The sequence below is a fragment of the Mirounga leonina genome, unplaced genomic scaffold (genome assembly GCF_011800145.1).
Source record: "Mirounga leonina isolate KUSES-001 unplaced genomic scaffold, KU_Mleo_1.0 Mir_168, whole genome shotgun sequence".
Classification (NCBI taxonomy): domain Eukaryota; kingdom Metazoa; phylum Chordata; class Mammalia; order Carnivora; family Phocidae; genus Mirounga; species Mirounga leonina.
The window spans coordinates 34,140,286-34,155,899 of record NW_023270426.1 but is presented as its reverse complement, the minus strand read 5'-3'; positions in this window follow the sequence as shown (position 1 = coordinate 34,155,899).

Genomic DNA, 15,614 nt, shown 5'->3' with positions numbered 1-15,614 from the left:
GAATAAAGACGTAGCATGTATAAAACTTAAAGAAAAGTCTGCTCTTGCCCCATTGTCTTGGGAAGGTGGTTTGGGCGGAAGGACGGGAGCTGGAAGCTCTGTGTGGCAGTAAGTTATGAGGTCACCCTGTAGGTGGTAGTGTGGAGTTGTATATTTCTTTACCTTTTGCCAGTGGAAAGCTGCCTAATAGGTCCTTGCTCACTCTTCCCATTGCCCCTGCTCTGACATAATTGGATTGACCTAGCTGGTGGAAGAGCTGTGTCTGGGTGAATTACGAATTTGGCATTTATCTGATTTACACAGTTCCCTTAGCATATTGCTGCCTCAGTCCTTGTGTGGGCTCTCAGGTCATGTCACTCCTGTGGATGGCTTGCCACCACCCTCAACATTATTCTGTACACATTTTTAATCTTTGCTGGGTTGTCCCTGGAAAAGAGCAAAAGTAGAACTACAGGCAAAAAAAGAATTTTATTTTCCCTTGAGTTTGACCACTTTGAACTTGAAACATTGATAAAATGAGTTCCTCCAACCGACTGTAATTCCCATGCCTCACTGAAAGTGTTGTAACTTTCACTCACTGTATCCACTTTGCTGGAAGATAATTCTTTTGTTCATTTTATTCTGTAAGCCCAGTATTTACTTCACTTACACAATCTTCCACTGAGATTTTACGGGCCCATTTTTTTTTTTCAGACGGGACTCTATATTCCTTGAGCTTCTATTTTTAAAAGCGGTCTAAGCTCTTGGAAATCCTGAATAATTATAAAATGGCATCAAAATAAATTATCTCTGAGTCATAAGCTTCTGATATAAAAAGAAACCTTTTCAATGTTTGCCTTTTTTATTTTATTTTTTTTTTAAGATTTTATTTATTTATTTGAGCCAGAGAGAATGAGAGAGAGAGAGAGAGCACATGAGAGGGGGTAGGGTCAGAGGGAGAAGCAGGCTCCCTGCAGAGCAGGGAGCCCGATGCGGGACTCAATTCAGGGACTCCAGGATCATGACCTGAGCCGAAGGCAGTCGCTTAACCAACTGAGCCACCCAGGCGCCCGATGTTTGCCTTTTTTAAATGATAAAGCATTTCTATACAAGTTACATGAGTATAGCTTAGATTTTAAAAATTCAGATAAACAAAAAAGGAAAATTTAAATCATCTAAAGTACTACCACATAGAGATAACCTCTTGTTTTACTGGGTTTTCCCGGAATTATCAATCGATCTGATCTATGTATAAAACAGGAGCCTCATGCTTTAACTTTGTATGCAAATAATGCATTTCCACATTACTTTATTTAATGTACACCATTATTTTAATGGCTTCATGATTTTTTGCTAATTTATCATATCTTTATCACTAAATAATATTTATACACATATATACACATATGTGTGTATGCCTGCCTACTGACCTTCTCTCCATTTGTCTCTCTGTATATTCCAATGCTATTCTCATGACATAGTTTTTGTAACTTTATAGCACTTTTTCATATTTAATTGGACAAGTTCTGCCTCATTGCTCAGTTTCAAAATTTTGAACTAAGGGATTGTTGCTATGTAATGACAACTTTCTAAACTTAGAAGACTGTTGTAATTTTAAATATTTCCCCCACTCTATTATGCATATTTCACAAGTTCACAAGCACACACACACACCTTAAAAGCAGAACAATTACGGGAAAATGGTGAAGTAACATCCTTCCCTTTCATGGGCTTCTCCTCATTCTGGGGGTTCTTGGAGAGGCCCAGTGCTCTCAAGATCTCTCTATCAATTCCCCATCAAATCTCCCTTTGAGTTAATGGTCCAGTTAGAAAGGAAAAACAATCCCATGTCAGATTTCCCTCTTGTGGATATTTGCATTTTGGTATGATTCCCCTTCATTGGCCCCCCCAAAATAAAATCTTGATTCTAGAATTTCAGTTTTCTAGACACGATCCATCAAGCAAGAAATTTTTCATCCCTATGGGCAACCATATATTTTACAAACTACGGACCTGGTTCTGACCCTGAAAATCCAGACAAATATATCATGCTCTGTGTCAGTATTTTAAAGTTTAAAATAATTCTCTAGCATTAAATTTAATACTAAGTGCTAACTATTATGTATAATGGAGCCTTTCCCATTTATAGAAGTTAGAGTTTCTCCAGTAATGGGGAACAAGTGGGAAACTGGAACAGGGGAATGATATGATAAAAGAGTGTTTGAGGCATTGAGAGGACATTAGTATGCAGGATGACCTGCCAGAGAAAGGAGCTGAAGAAAAAGGAATCATCTGGGTCAAGGGCTAGTAACCCTGGAGGCAAATTAGAATCAGCGGTAGAGTGTTTATAGCTACCTTTGCCTTGCATGCAGGAGCAATTAAATCCCAACATCTTGGGTTGGGGATGGGGTGTTGGTTTACCCTCTGTTTGCTTTAATGCTCTGCAGATAATTTAAAATATGATTTATTTCTTATTGTGTTAAATATGTATAACACAAAATTATGATTTTAAACTTTTAACTACGATTTCCAGTGATTTTTTTTTTTTTAAGATTTTATCTATTTGACAGAGAGAGACACAGCGAGAGAGGGAACACAAGCAGGGGGAGTGGGAGAGGGAGAAGCAGGCTCCTGGCTGAGCAGGGAGCCCGATGCGGGGCTGGATCCCAGGACCCTAGGATCACGACCTGAGCCGAAGGCAGATGCTTAACGACTGAGCCACCCAGGTGCCCCTGATTTCCAATGATTTTAATCTTGGCTCTGAATGCATTCTAGTTAAGGGGATGGGGAGAGGTATATGTATGAGGCAGGTAGAAAGCTTTTAAAACAATGCAGCTTATCCTTATATGTAAATCAATCTATGACATCTGTGATTTTCAGCTAATCACTTGATAAATTCATGGTGACGCTCACTAACTAATAACAAATTTGAGTTATCAAGACTAAAGTAGTGAATTAGAGTAATCACTTATGTAGTCAAAAGCAAAATTTTTACATAAATTATTGTCCACCTCAGGGCTTCTTTTGATTTATAAGTGCATCCCAGATTTAGTAATGAGGCCTTTTCATGCAGGGTAGCCAATGTTTGAAACTCCCATTTTACTGATTTATAGCCCTGCTTTCTGGCACAAGCTACACATTTTAGAAATCGCACTCGGGGGTGTGTGTGTGTCTGTGTGTACATGTGCACGCACTTTCCCAGTAGAGATCTTTAAATAATTCCTCAGATTATCAGCCCCAAACATAAATCATCACCTAAAATATCACCAAGTGTTGCTACAATTACTAAACGCGCAGATACCTTGTCTCACAATCAACTCAATTAAATCAAGCTACAGAGAATCAAACCCTGGAAACAACTCTTACCTCCACACAGGCTAAGTCTGCAAATGTGAAAGCTTTGCTTTTCTCTAGTTTTCTTCCACTGAGTTTCCCAGCAACCGCATCTACCACTCCACAGAAGCGGCGGCCAGCGTTAATCATGATACATTTCATCCTCAGGTTTTTTTCAGGGGTCATTATGTGTTTCACATAGGAGGAGAAAGAATTTTCCCTTTCCCCTACTAAGTTCTTGGCTGAGACCCCCTGTAATAAAGAACAGATGAAGGAGAGAAAAACAAAGAGAAGTTTATTCACATGCACACCTCATGTATACATGGGAGACATCCAGGAGAAAGGAATAACTCCATGAAATGGCGCAAGCCACCAACTTAAATACCAGTTCAGGTAAAGACAAAAGATAGGTATTGGGAGGTGCTGGGGTAACAATTCATAGGAGGGAAAGAGAAAGAAATGTTTGATAAACAGAGATTGCTCTGTGGATGCAGAGGAGTCCCTCAGGTGAAAAAGATCTCTGGTGGGTGCCTGGGTGGCTCAGTTGGTTAAGCGACTGCCTTCGGCTCAGGTCATGATCCTGGAGTCCCGGGATCGAGTCCCGCGATCGAGTCCCGCATCGGGCTCCCTGCTCAGCGGGGAGTCTCCTTCTCCCTCTGACCCTCCCCCCTCTCATGCTCTCTCTATCTCATTCTCCCTCTCAAATAAATAAATAAAATCTTAAAAAAAAAAAAAAAGATCTCTGGTAATAGCTCTCTTGCTGGCATGGCTCCTTTCTGATGCAAATTTCCATTATAAATACAGATTTCTCTTACAAAAGGGTACTCGCTACTCTGTTTTCAGAGCTTCTCCTGTGTGTGAAGCTTGTAAAAAAAAAAAAAAAAAGGTGCTTATGCCAAGGAAGCATATTGGGGAGGGGGGCTTATCATGTGGTTCTTCAAAGTGCAGCAGGAAGGGGAAGGGTTGTGATAATAGAAACGACTATGCCCCATGTCTGAATGTGGTAGAGAATAGCTCATTTCAACCCTTGACTTCTAGAATAAAAATAAAGAGACATTCTCAGAAAGCAAGTAATCAATGGCCCACTGTATCAAGGTGCAAGGAATCAATTTCAGGGAGCAATGTGTCAAAGTTAATGTACAAGATCTTTTCTTTAAATTTGGAAGTTGATTCTATACAAATCAAGACCAAAATCCTGAAAACAATTGCTTCCCTTTGAACTTAGCATCAGATTTGAACTAGAAGGTTTAAGAAGCTGATTGGGGTGCCTGGGTGGCTCAGTTGTTGGGCGTCTGCCTTCAGCTCAGGTCATGAATCCAGCGTCCTGGGATCGAGCCCCATATCGGGCTCCCTGCTCAGCGGGAAGCCTGCTTCTCCCTCCCCCACTCCCCCGCTTGTGTTCCCTCTCTCGCTGTGTCTCTCTCTGTCAAATAAATAAAATCTTTAAAAAAAAAAAAAAAGAAAAAAGAGGCTGATCCAAGTACTTCCCAAATTTTTCCTTAGGGTAAGTGGAAGGATCATTTGGTGAAGATCAGAAACTTGGTATTTTGATATTTTGTTATGAACCTAACAAAATAATTTTAAAAAATCCATAACCTTCTTCTCTTGAAGAGCTCTGAAAAGATTATTCTTTCAAGCAACTTAGACAGTTGGGCAAATCCGAAACACAAAATGAACAATGTGTTAAATCATAGAATCAATATTTCTAATTAATGGCAAAGGAGCAGTTTTCTATCATAGTCTCCTTTCTTGGGATACAACTGTGTGCCATTTTAGGGAAACTAAAATAAACTAATAATGGAATTTCTTAACATTAACATTTGTGTGCTATACCGTTCAGTCCCATTGTGATAAAACAAGGTGAAATGTTTCTGGGCTCACTGAAACTCTAGGCTATCTCTCAAAGGACAGATAACCTGAACTAAATACGTCAGCCCAAGCCCCTAGAGGGCAAGTGTGTTTGCCATGTTGTGTGGCTCTTACAGCCTCACTAAGGAAATAGGTTAAGACTGGAATCCCTCTCAAGGACCAGGGGGCTCAGGTTCACTCCCACTCTAAGAGAGACTTGTAGAATTTGCTTAACACTGAACTTCCAGGAACTGACTTAAGCCCTTGTTGCAGAAAACTGTTAAGAGAACGTCAACCAGGTCAGTCATTAGCAAAGATGAATTTTGGATAAAAGGTCATGAAAAGAAAAGTGGAAAAATGCACTAAATTTTTTTTTGTAACAATGGGGATACATTGGGAGAACAGTGGGGAACTTGAATAAGATGATTAAGAAGACTGGATTTACCAAATGGTAATGGCAAGTCACCCAAGTAAATAGTAGTGAGGTCCGTAACCTCCTTATTGTTGGCCTGGAAGACTTCCGTTGAAGATGTTCCAGGTCACAGTTATGCCAGCACTGGCCTGTTTAGTATGTTCTTTGGCTCCCAACCACAGAGGGATCAAGCATATGCAAAAATGTCTCTTTCTCTTTTTAGAGCCTGTGTGGGGAACAAGATAGACCATTAAGTCTGCTCTAAACTGCCATAACTAGACCTCTGGGGACCCAGATAGCAGCAAGATAGAATGTGGAGGTTTCTCAACCCATTGCCCATCTGATTCAGAGAATAAAATGCTGGGCATTACTATTCATGGGTTAGAAGGAAGCATCTTCTGTGGAGCCTCTGCTAAATAAGAAAGTAGGATCATCTTTGCCAGTTTGTGAACCCCTTGCAGAAGATGCTAAGCATGGAGAGTATGTTTTGAAGCACCATAATATTAAGAGGAAAGTTCTGGAAAAGAATAAAAAGGGAACAGATGAACCCAGAAACAACACAGTACTTTTTTACACAGTACTTTTTGGTTTTACAGAGTACTTTCCAGAAGAGAAACCTACATAGGCTGTGGAACGGATTGCAGGTGTTTGATAGTCAGCTGTGGACATGACTGGCAGATCTGTGCTTTCAGAATGATTAATCATCCCACAGTTACCTCTCGGCTGGTGATGCTGCCCAGAGCTGTTTAACATTCTAGTTCCATTGTTGAGTTCTCAACTTGGAGGGCCTCTAGTGGCTGTCAGTCTCATTGGGAGGAAAAAAAAAAAAAAGGAACTGCTACGTCATCTAAAGGGTTTTATGCCCAGAATCTAAAATGTGACAGTTCTAAGGCTGTCCTCTTTTTAATAGTTAGGGAGTTTTGCAGCAACTAAAAGGTAAGTGAGATCTGTAACAGAGAAACAATAATAGTGGTACTTACTGACTTTGTTATTCAGTTAGTACCATAAGTGGTTCCCTGCTGAAAATAAGAGAGGTGGTTAATGTACAGTGTTCCAGGAAATGTAATTCTACTTTCCTCTCATGTCCAACTTAAAATGTTGAGTAAGTGTAAAACAAAACAAAACAAAACAAAAAAAGCCTTTTAAATGCATTTGGTTACACCGTAGTCTTACCTTTCATCAACATACCCCGCCCCCGCCACACACACACATGCACATACTCAGAGAGCCCCTAAGAAAACAGAAGAGAGGGAGTAACATGGTCTTTGGGGGGGAGTAGCAAAGTACATCCAAGTTTTCTCCTGTGTGGCTCTTATTGACTCCTATTTCCCTTCAGAATAGTAAGTAGGATTGGAAGTACACTCCACAGATGGATGCTCAAGTAAGAAAAGCTGGTAAGAACTAGGTTGGTTTAGACTAATGAGAATCCTATAGAACTAAGTATAAGATGAAAGGAACCATGTCTATCCTGTTCTCCACTCTATCTCCTAGGCATCACACATAAAGAACATCCAAGGCATTTTTTCCCAATAGGAGAATTATAAAAACCAAGTGAGTTTCTCAGAGCTAGCTCTGTTCCTTGTGTGGAATGGTGCTTCTAGAAAGTTCCTTATTAGCTAGCCCATGTGACTGGGGTAAGAGACTAGATAGGGCTCTGGGGAAGGGCAAGGAGGAATAATGTCAGCCAACAGTAAAAATGTGCATATTACCAATATTCCACAAATTATATCTTGTTGGGAATACTATGATAATCAAAAGGAGACTGAATAAGGTACACATCCAACAAGGGAGAGCCTCCTGACACACCGAAGGTGTAAGCGATAGGTATCAAGAGGCAGACAGGGGCCACTATATCCCTCAGTATTTATAAACTCAGGACAAATGCCTTTATAGTTAAATAGCCCTCTTCATATATCACCCTTTATATCTGACAATGATGTGGGACTAAGTCAGTAGAACTGAAATGTGTCAAAATGAGGCTGAGGCATCTCCAACAATGGTCATTAAAGATGGCTGACTGGGCATCTGTATTTATCTCTTCTCCCTCACAAACCCACATTAAATCAGTAGGGAGGAATAAAAAAATGTATTTGCCTATAACAACAAACAGAATGGGAGAGAGATTATCAGTAGAAAAGAAATTCCACTAAGATTCTGGAAGGCAGAGGATAAAGATGATGTTTACTGTTCAGGCTAAGTGGGAGGAGGCCATAGCCGAGAATTCATGCTGTATGTACAGCTGACGAAGAAGCAGACAGCCTGCTCAGTGGAGTCTTGGCAAGCCTTCACGCTCAAGGCCAAATGGACGGAGTGAAAAAAGGGAAATTAATAGAAAGTCTTAACACAGAAGAGCTGACCTCCCTAGCCCATTAGACCTGACGGCGAGAAGACAGGCATTTATGCCTGAGGGTTTATCCCTGAAACATAAGGGTTCTTCCCTAAAGAAAAACTATCTGGGACAACCAGGGAAGCCAGTGTGAATATTTTCACACCAAAGCAAACCTCTCTGAGTCCTCGAATTTAGGGGCCATCCAACACAATGATCAAATTCTTACCTACCCCCTCTAAAGCAATAGGAACAATTAACTGTACCACTCCAGTTTACAAATGCCCAAGTTAGACTTTATATGACCTTGTTCTGAAATACAAAATAGAGTTGACTCTTGAACCACACAGGGGTTGGGGCACTGATGCCCCATAAGGTCAGAAATACATATATAACTTTTGACGCTCCCAAACTGTTGACAACAATCAAATAACACATTTTGCATGTTATGCATAATATATACTGTATTCTTACAATAAAATAATCTAGAGAAAAGAAAATGTTATTTAAAAAATCACAAGGAAGAGAAGATACATTTACAGCACTGTGTTGCATTTATTGAAAAGTATTCATGTATAAATGGACCCGTGTAGTTCAAACCACTATTGTTCCAAGGTCAACTGTAACCAACTGATGTTCAAGGCCTTTTAGGAAAGACTTCTCAACGAAAACAAAAGAAGAACATAAACACATTTTGAAGATCAAGTAGAAAAAAATTAATTCCGGGACTAAAATGTCAAATTAGTAACTTCAGAGAAATTTGAGGCGATAGTGTAACTACAAACCATAACAGGATGCTATGAAAAAGAAACTATGAGAGAACATGAAAGCGGCTGTGGAAATTAAAAACACGATTGACAAAATAGAAAAGTTATTCTCACTTCGAAAGATGAAGTCAAGGAACTTTTCCAAATAGCCAGGAACTATCCTAAGCATTTTAATTAATGCAAGCCTATGATGTATGTAATGGTATAATGCCCTTTTCTATAGTTGAAGGATACAGAGATTAGGCAATTTGTCCAAGGTCAGTTAGCTAATGAATTGGGATTAAGCCCATTCAGCCTAGCTCTAGACTCTAATGAACTTAACTGCTATGCTATTTCCAAAAAGAATACCTAACATTTTAAAAGTACTTACTCTGTGTAATGGCTACTGTGCTAATGAATTAAGTCATTTAGTCCTCAAAACAACCTTGTAAGTAGATACCACTATTATCCATCCTTTAGGTGAGGAAATGTAAGCAAGAAATTTTCAGAAACTCCTACACAATCACACAGATAATAAGTTGGGGAGGTGAGATTTGAATCCATGCTGTCTTATTCTATAACTTACTACAGTATCTAAAATATAAGAAGCTAAAAATATGAAGATAAAGATAAAATATGACCTGCAACCAAGCAATTTAATCTCTGCCTTAGTTTCAGAAAGAAAGAACAGAGAAAATGGAGGTGAAGAAATCAGCAAATATATTTTAAAAGCTAAGTTTCCAAGCTGAAAGAAGACACAAGATTTCATATGGAAAAAAGCTTACTAGAATACCATAAAACCTGATTTTGAAAAGAATAATACCTACGCAACCATTGTGAAATGTTAGAGCAATAAGGAGAAAGAGAACATGTCAAAATTTCTACTGGAGGTAGAGTATGATGATGGAGCAAGGCAAGAAAAAAACAGACAAGATCTGACTGAGAATCAACATCTCATCTAACCTACTGGATGCTAGAAGACTGTGGGGTCATGACTCAAAATTCTGAGAGGAATGGTGTTCAGTCTAGAATTCTGTTTTCAGCCAAATTATCAATGAAATTTGAAGGCAAAGAGAAGATAATTTAGATGTGCAAGAAATGTGACACTTTATCTCTCCTCTAGGCAGTTACTTGAGGGTGTGTTCCAACCTGGTAAAACAAGACAGGAAACTAAAAGAAAAAAAAAAAAAAAGGAAAGAAAAAAGAGAGACATGGTTTCCAGAAAATAATGGCTTCAATCTAAGAAAATAATTAGAAAACCCCTACATGCAGAAGATGCCAAGATTAAATAGTCTATCTTCAAGTAAGGGAAGGAATGTTCCAGCTAAGGAGGAGGGAGAAACAGAGAGAGAGAGAGAGACAGGGAGGAGAGGGAGCAGATGAGGGACAGAGAGAGAGAGAGGAAGAGATTAAAAAGGAAAAATGGCAATTTCAGGAAAAGAAAAAGCAGGGCGCCTGGGTGGCTCAGTCAGTTAAGCATCTGACTCTTGGTTTTGGCTTAGGTTATGATCTCAGGGTAGTGAGACTGAGCCCTGCATCAGCCCTGCACTCAGTGCAGAGTCTGCTTTAGATTCCCTCCCTCCCTCTCCCTTTGCCCTTCCCTCCCTTGCACACTCTATAAATTAATAAATAAATAAAAACCTTAAAAAAAGCTATACAATGAAAGGAAGTATAAAAAAGGTTTTTTTTTTCCTACAAAGAATAATATATGGGCATAGTATTCAACCTATATACAAAGTACATGTAATTATGTTACAAAATACAATGTAAAGGTTGAAAGTAAAGTACATTGGATATTATACGAAAACAATGGATCGTGGATCACCACATCAAAAACTAATGATGTAATGTATGGTGACTAACATAACATAATAAAATTAAAAAAAAAGTACATTGGATAATAGTGGGAAATGAAAATAGACAGGCGGAAAGGAGGGATAAAGTCAGGTGAATTGTTGTACAGTTTGTGTACTGCACAAAGGTGCCCAGATGGTGGTGCAGTGGGGGCTATTTTAGTCCATTTGGGCTACTATAACAAAATACCATAGACTAAGTAGTTTATAAACAACAGAAATGTTTTTCTTACAGTTCTGGAGGCTGGGAAATCTAAGATCGAGGTGCTGGCAGATTCTGTCTGATGAGGACATGCTTCCTGATCCACAGACATAGCCATAGATGGCTATCTCTTGCCATGTCCTCACCTCACAGCAGGAGTAAAGAAGCTCTCTGGGGCATCTTTTATAGAACATTTACCCCATTCATGAGGGCCCTACCTTCATGCCTAATCTCCTCCCGAAGTCCCCACCTACCATCACATTGGGGATTAGGTTTCAACATATGAATTTGGGTGTGGTGTGGGGGGGGGGGCACAAATGATCAGTCCATAGCAGGCAATTAATTAAAAAAAATGTTAAGAGAAACCATTTATAGGTGATGAAATAAAAGCATTAGGTTAAAAGCAAAAGGTTAAAGCATGTTATTTAATGTTCCAGTGGTAATCAATGGAAAATACATCTATGTGTGAAAGGCATAGAGAAGATGATATGAGTGTCAGCCTAAGTGGGATAACATCTCACCAGTCTATGAAGACCAGTGAATTGTGGTGTAAATCTCCTATGTAGAAGTATAGTAGTTATTTATAAAAAGATCTAAAAACCATCAAAGGTGATTATAAGAGGAGAGGGAGGTAATGGGACTGGTAACATTTGGGGCCAATTATTTCTGTCTTTATACTATATGGTCTTCTATAGTATTTGATTAAAAAACACTTTACATATATTCTTTTTGATAAAGCAAGTGCAAATCCAAAAAGGAATTTAACTCAGTCTGTTTTCTCTGCCCAATGTTCTCATCTTTTGGTTGCTATATTTTAAGCCTAGAAAATCTGGATATTAGGGAATATAGAAACACATGAGCAAGAGAATCACATACTAGTCAATAAAAAGTGTATCAGCAAAGGATATGCAAAGGCAGAGGACCTTTGGTCACAGAAAGATGTGTGTAGGAAAGAATAATAGCAAGAGAAAAGCATAACAAACAATCTGGAATGTTTAAAAAAACCCATGAAATTCTATTTGTTTTTTGCCATGTGATAATTTGTGCATTTAGAAACATTTATTGAATACTTATTCTGTACCAGGCACTGTGATAATAAAGAACTGATGTAGCTTTATTCCCAGCTCTTTAGGAACTTATGTTTTTGCAGGATTGGCAAGAACAGTCCCCAGTAGGCACAAGACAAGCTATGGAATAAATATCACAAAAGAGGTACAAATATAGGTCTATAGGAGTTTGAAGGAAGGTAATATCTCTTTATGTGGCAATGGTGGATATTAGAAGCAAATGTGGTATCACAGGACAATACAGTCTTAAAATGGCCAAGCATTTCTGTGAAAAAAAAAAAAAAAAGTATTCCTCAATTCTTAACCATACCTGCTGAATCTTTGGGGGAGCATTTTAAAGGCAAATGTCAAAATGATCAATCATTTTGAAAATATATGCTAAAATAATGATAGCTGGGCAAGTCTGCATGCCAGAAATATCTATTGGAATTTTAAACACTCTCCCAAGAATCACAATCAATGTAAAAGAATAATCTTCCTCTGAAGCATCAAATGAATCTACCTAAACCAATAAGTAAATAGAGCTTCTAACCAGGCCCAAGAAAAAGCTACTTTTGGGGGGGCACCTTTAATTTTAGGCCATAGTTCTTCCATGTTCTATCTTCATGATGTTAAGCAAAACTTCAAGACTCAAGCTATCTTTGATGGGGTCAACAGAAGAGTCTTCAGATAGAGGCATAATAAACAAAGAATCTAATCTACAACAAAAACTGTTGGGTAGAACTGCAAAAAGTGTATTAGTCAATAGTGATGGACTTCCCAAGTAAAAGCTTCCATTGGTCATTTAAGGAGGCACCTTTATATCCCACTCAAACGACTCCCTTTCATGTGGGACATTTCTTAGCTCTTCTCTGCCACCCTCTCGCTCACTTTTCCAGGGATATTGGTGAGCCTGGAAAGAGGAACTGGGCATGAATGTCCATGGTCCTTTCCTTCCCTTACTTCTTTTATGATATAGTTACTCACAGAGACCTATACACTTTATTTTGCTCCAAGTCCAATGTTGTATAAGGACACCTCCCACAAGGAAATGATGTGGATATCCAGGTGTGCTTGTGGCTAGAAGTAAACCTTCTAATTTATGGATGCAGCATTAGCAAGTGCACTTGCCTAGTAGACCCAAAGCCACATCTCCAAACTGACCAATATCAGTAATAAATAATATAATAAATTAAATAATAAATAATATAAGCAATAAATAATAAATAAATAAATAATTTTTACTTTCATCTTTCTTGCTCTTCTGACTTCCTTAATGCAGAACTTGGGCAAGGAAAAAAAATTAATGTTTACTAATGTTTATCACCAATTTTTTTCTATTTCTCTTGTGCATTTGTTGACATGTAAGCACAGTCCATTTCTATCTTTCCTGTACATATACACACATACACACATGTGTATGCATGTATGTGTGTATGCATACATACATATTATATATTACATATAATGGAAAGCTTCAAATCTATACAAAAGAAGGGAACAAAGGGTAATGAACTCTATGAACCCATCACCTAGCTTCCACACATTTTTAAAAATAATTTAGGCAAATGGCCAATCCCAATCCTGTTTATTTTTTTTAATTTTGTATTATGTTCAGTTAGCCAACATACAGTACCTCATTAGTGTTTGATGTAGTGTTCAATGATTCATTAGTTGTGGATAACATCCAGTGCTCATCACCACATGTGCCCTCCTTAATACCTGTCACCCCGTTACCCCGTCCCCCCACCCCCCTCCCTTCTGTAACCCTCAGTTTGGTTCCCGGAGTCCAGTGTCTCTCATGGTTTATCTCCCTCTCTGATTTCTTCCCATTCAGTCCTTCCTCCCGTCCCCTGTGGTCCTCTGCTATTCCTTATGTTCCACATATGAGTGAAATCATCCTGTTTAAACTGACTTTTCACCCCAACTTCCTTGCCTGTCATACTTCTCACTCCCCATCTCTGCTACTTGCCTCTCTGTGACCTCCAGAATCACTGACAGAAAATAGAGAACTGAGAAAGACAAGAATGAGTCTGGTGGTTTGGATGCAACTAGAAACTAGCTGAACCAGACTTCCTGCCTTGCAATAAGCTTATATCATTGGGGCACCTGGGTGGCTCAGTTGGTTGAGCAACCGACTCTTGGTTTCTCCTCAAGTCATGATCTCAGGGTCCTGGGATGGAGCCCCAAGTTGGGCTCCCCGCTCAGCACGGAGTCTGCTTGGGATTCTCTCCTTCTCCCTCTGCCCCTCCCCACTCCCCCAGGGCTCGTGCTGTTTCTCTCTCTCTCTCAAATAAATAAATAAATCGTTAAAAAATAATAAAAGCTTATACCATAGTATTGAAATAATGAAGCAAGATTTGAAGAAAACTGTAAAGGACTCAGGATGTATGTTACCACCAAAAACATTCTGTCCAGCAAAACTCTAGGTTTAGAGCTTTTCCTAATGATTTGGAAGTGTCTTGACACTGTTAGGGAACTATTATGGCACTGCTGACAACCCTTTGAGAAGATACTACTCTGCTTCATGTAGATGAGAAAACTGAGGCTTAGCAAGGTTAAATACTTAAGAAGGAGCAGGGCCAGCACTTAAATTCAGGTGTGACTTCAAAGCTCATGCCCTTAATTAACCGGTAAAGCTGCTTCCTCTCCCTATACCAAAAAGAGTTTGTGTGACATTGACTTATTTGTTTTTTAAGTGGATGATCGGTTGAAAAACCAGAACAGGCATCTGGGAGAAGACATATGTGATCCCCTTCTAATGGAACCTCGTAGTAAATGTGGAAGAGAGAGTAAGCCGCACGCACGTGGTGGAGAGAGAACCACTGAGTTAGAGTTTATTTTGAACAGTGAAACGAATGTACCAGAAATTAATCAGGATAATGGCACAGCCTCATCAACTTTTAGCAAGGATTTTTTTTTTATACATTATATCAATTGTGGGATTTTACATTAAATATTTAAATGGTGTGTTCTAACCACATTTTCATGATAGTGATGACCTCAATCCACTTTCCAACCAGTCTAGCAAAGTTTAGGCTCAGCCAAATGCACGGATGAGGTAGCTAATCATCTGTACATTTCGTACATTTCAAATGGGGCAAGAAAAATCCCTTTACCGTTCACCTCCCCTTTACTTCTTCCTTCCCCAATTTGCTCCTTATCAAGTTGCCAGGGATGTTCATATCCCACAACTGGTTGTCAGAGGTCCTCTCAAATGTAGATTTTCTCTCTTGGTGGCAAGCGAACACACTAATTTATACAAAGAAGTTGGCATTTGGTCTAGAAGTGAGAGATGGAAAAGATACCAAGGAAAAGGTGCCAAGACAGGGAGAGAGGGAGGAAAAAGGTGAGCCATACTTAAAGGGAATATAAAATTGCTTCCAGGAGAAGGGAGGGAAAGATGGCGGAGGAATAGGGGACCCTATTTCAACTGGTCCCCAGAATTGAGCTGGATATCTACCAGACCACTCTGAGCACCCACGAAACCAGCCTGAGATGTAAGAAGATCTGGATCTCTACAAACAGAATATCGCAGGCGGTTGGTTTTGAGGTACTAAGTGGAGAGCCATGATTCTGCGGGCAGATATCAGAGGATAAAGGGCAGCAGGAGGGTGCCTGGTCGTGGGGATCCTACACCGCCGGTGAGTGACAGCCTCGTGCGCTGCGGACAGGCACGGACTCACAGACCGGTAGCATCAGGAAAGGATTTTAGGGCAGCCCCCGGGGTGGAAAACCAGACCGGCGGGGTCACGCGCATGTGAACTGCAGCCCCCCGGACAGAAACCAGAGCGACAGTTGCGCGCACACAAACTGCAGCCTCTGAGACGGGGACCTGGTGCGCCGGGGTTCACCGGTGAACTGCACCC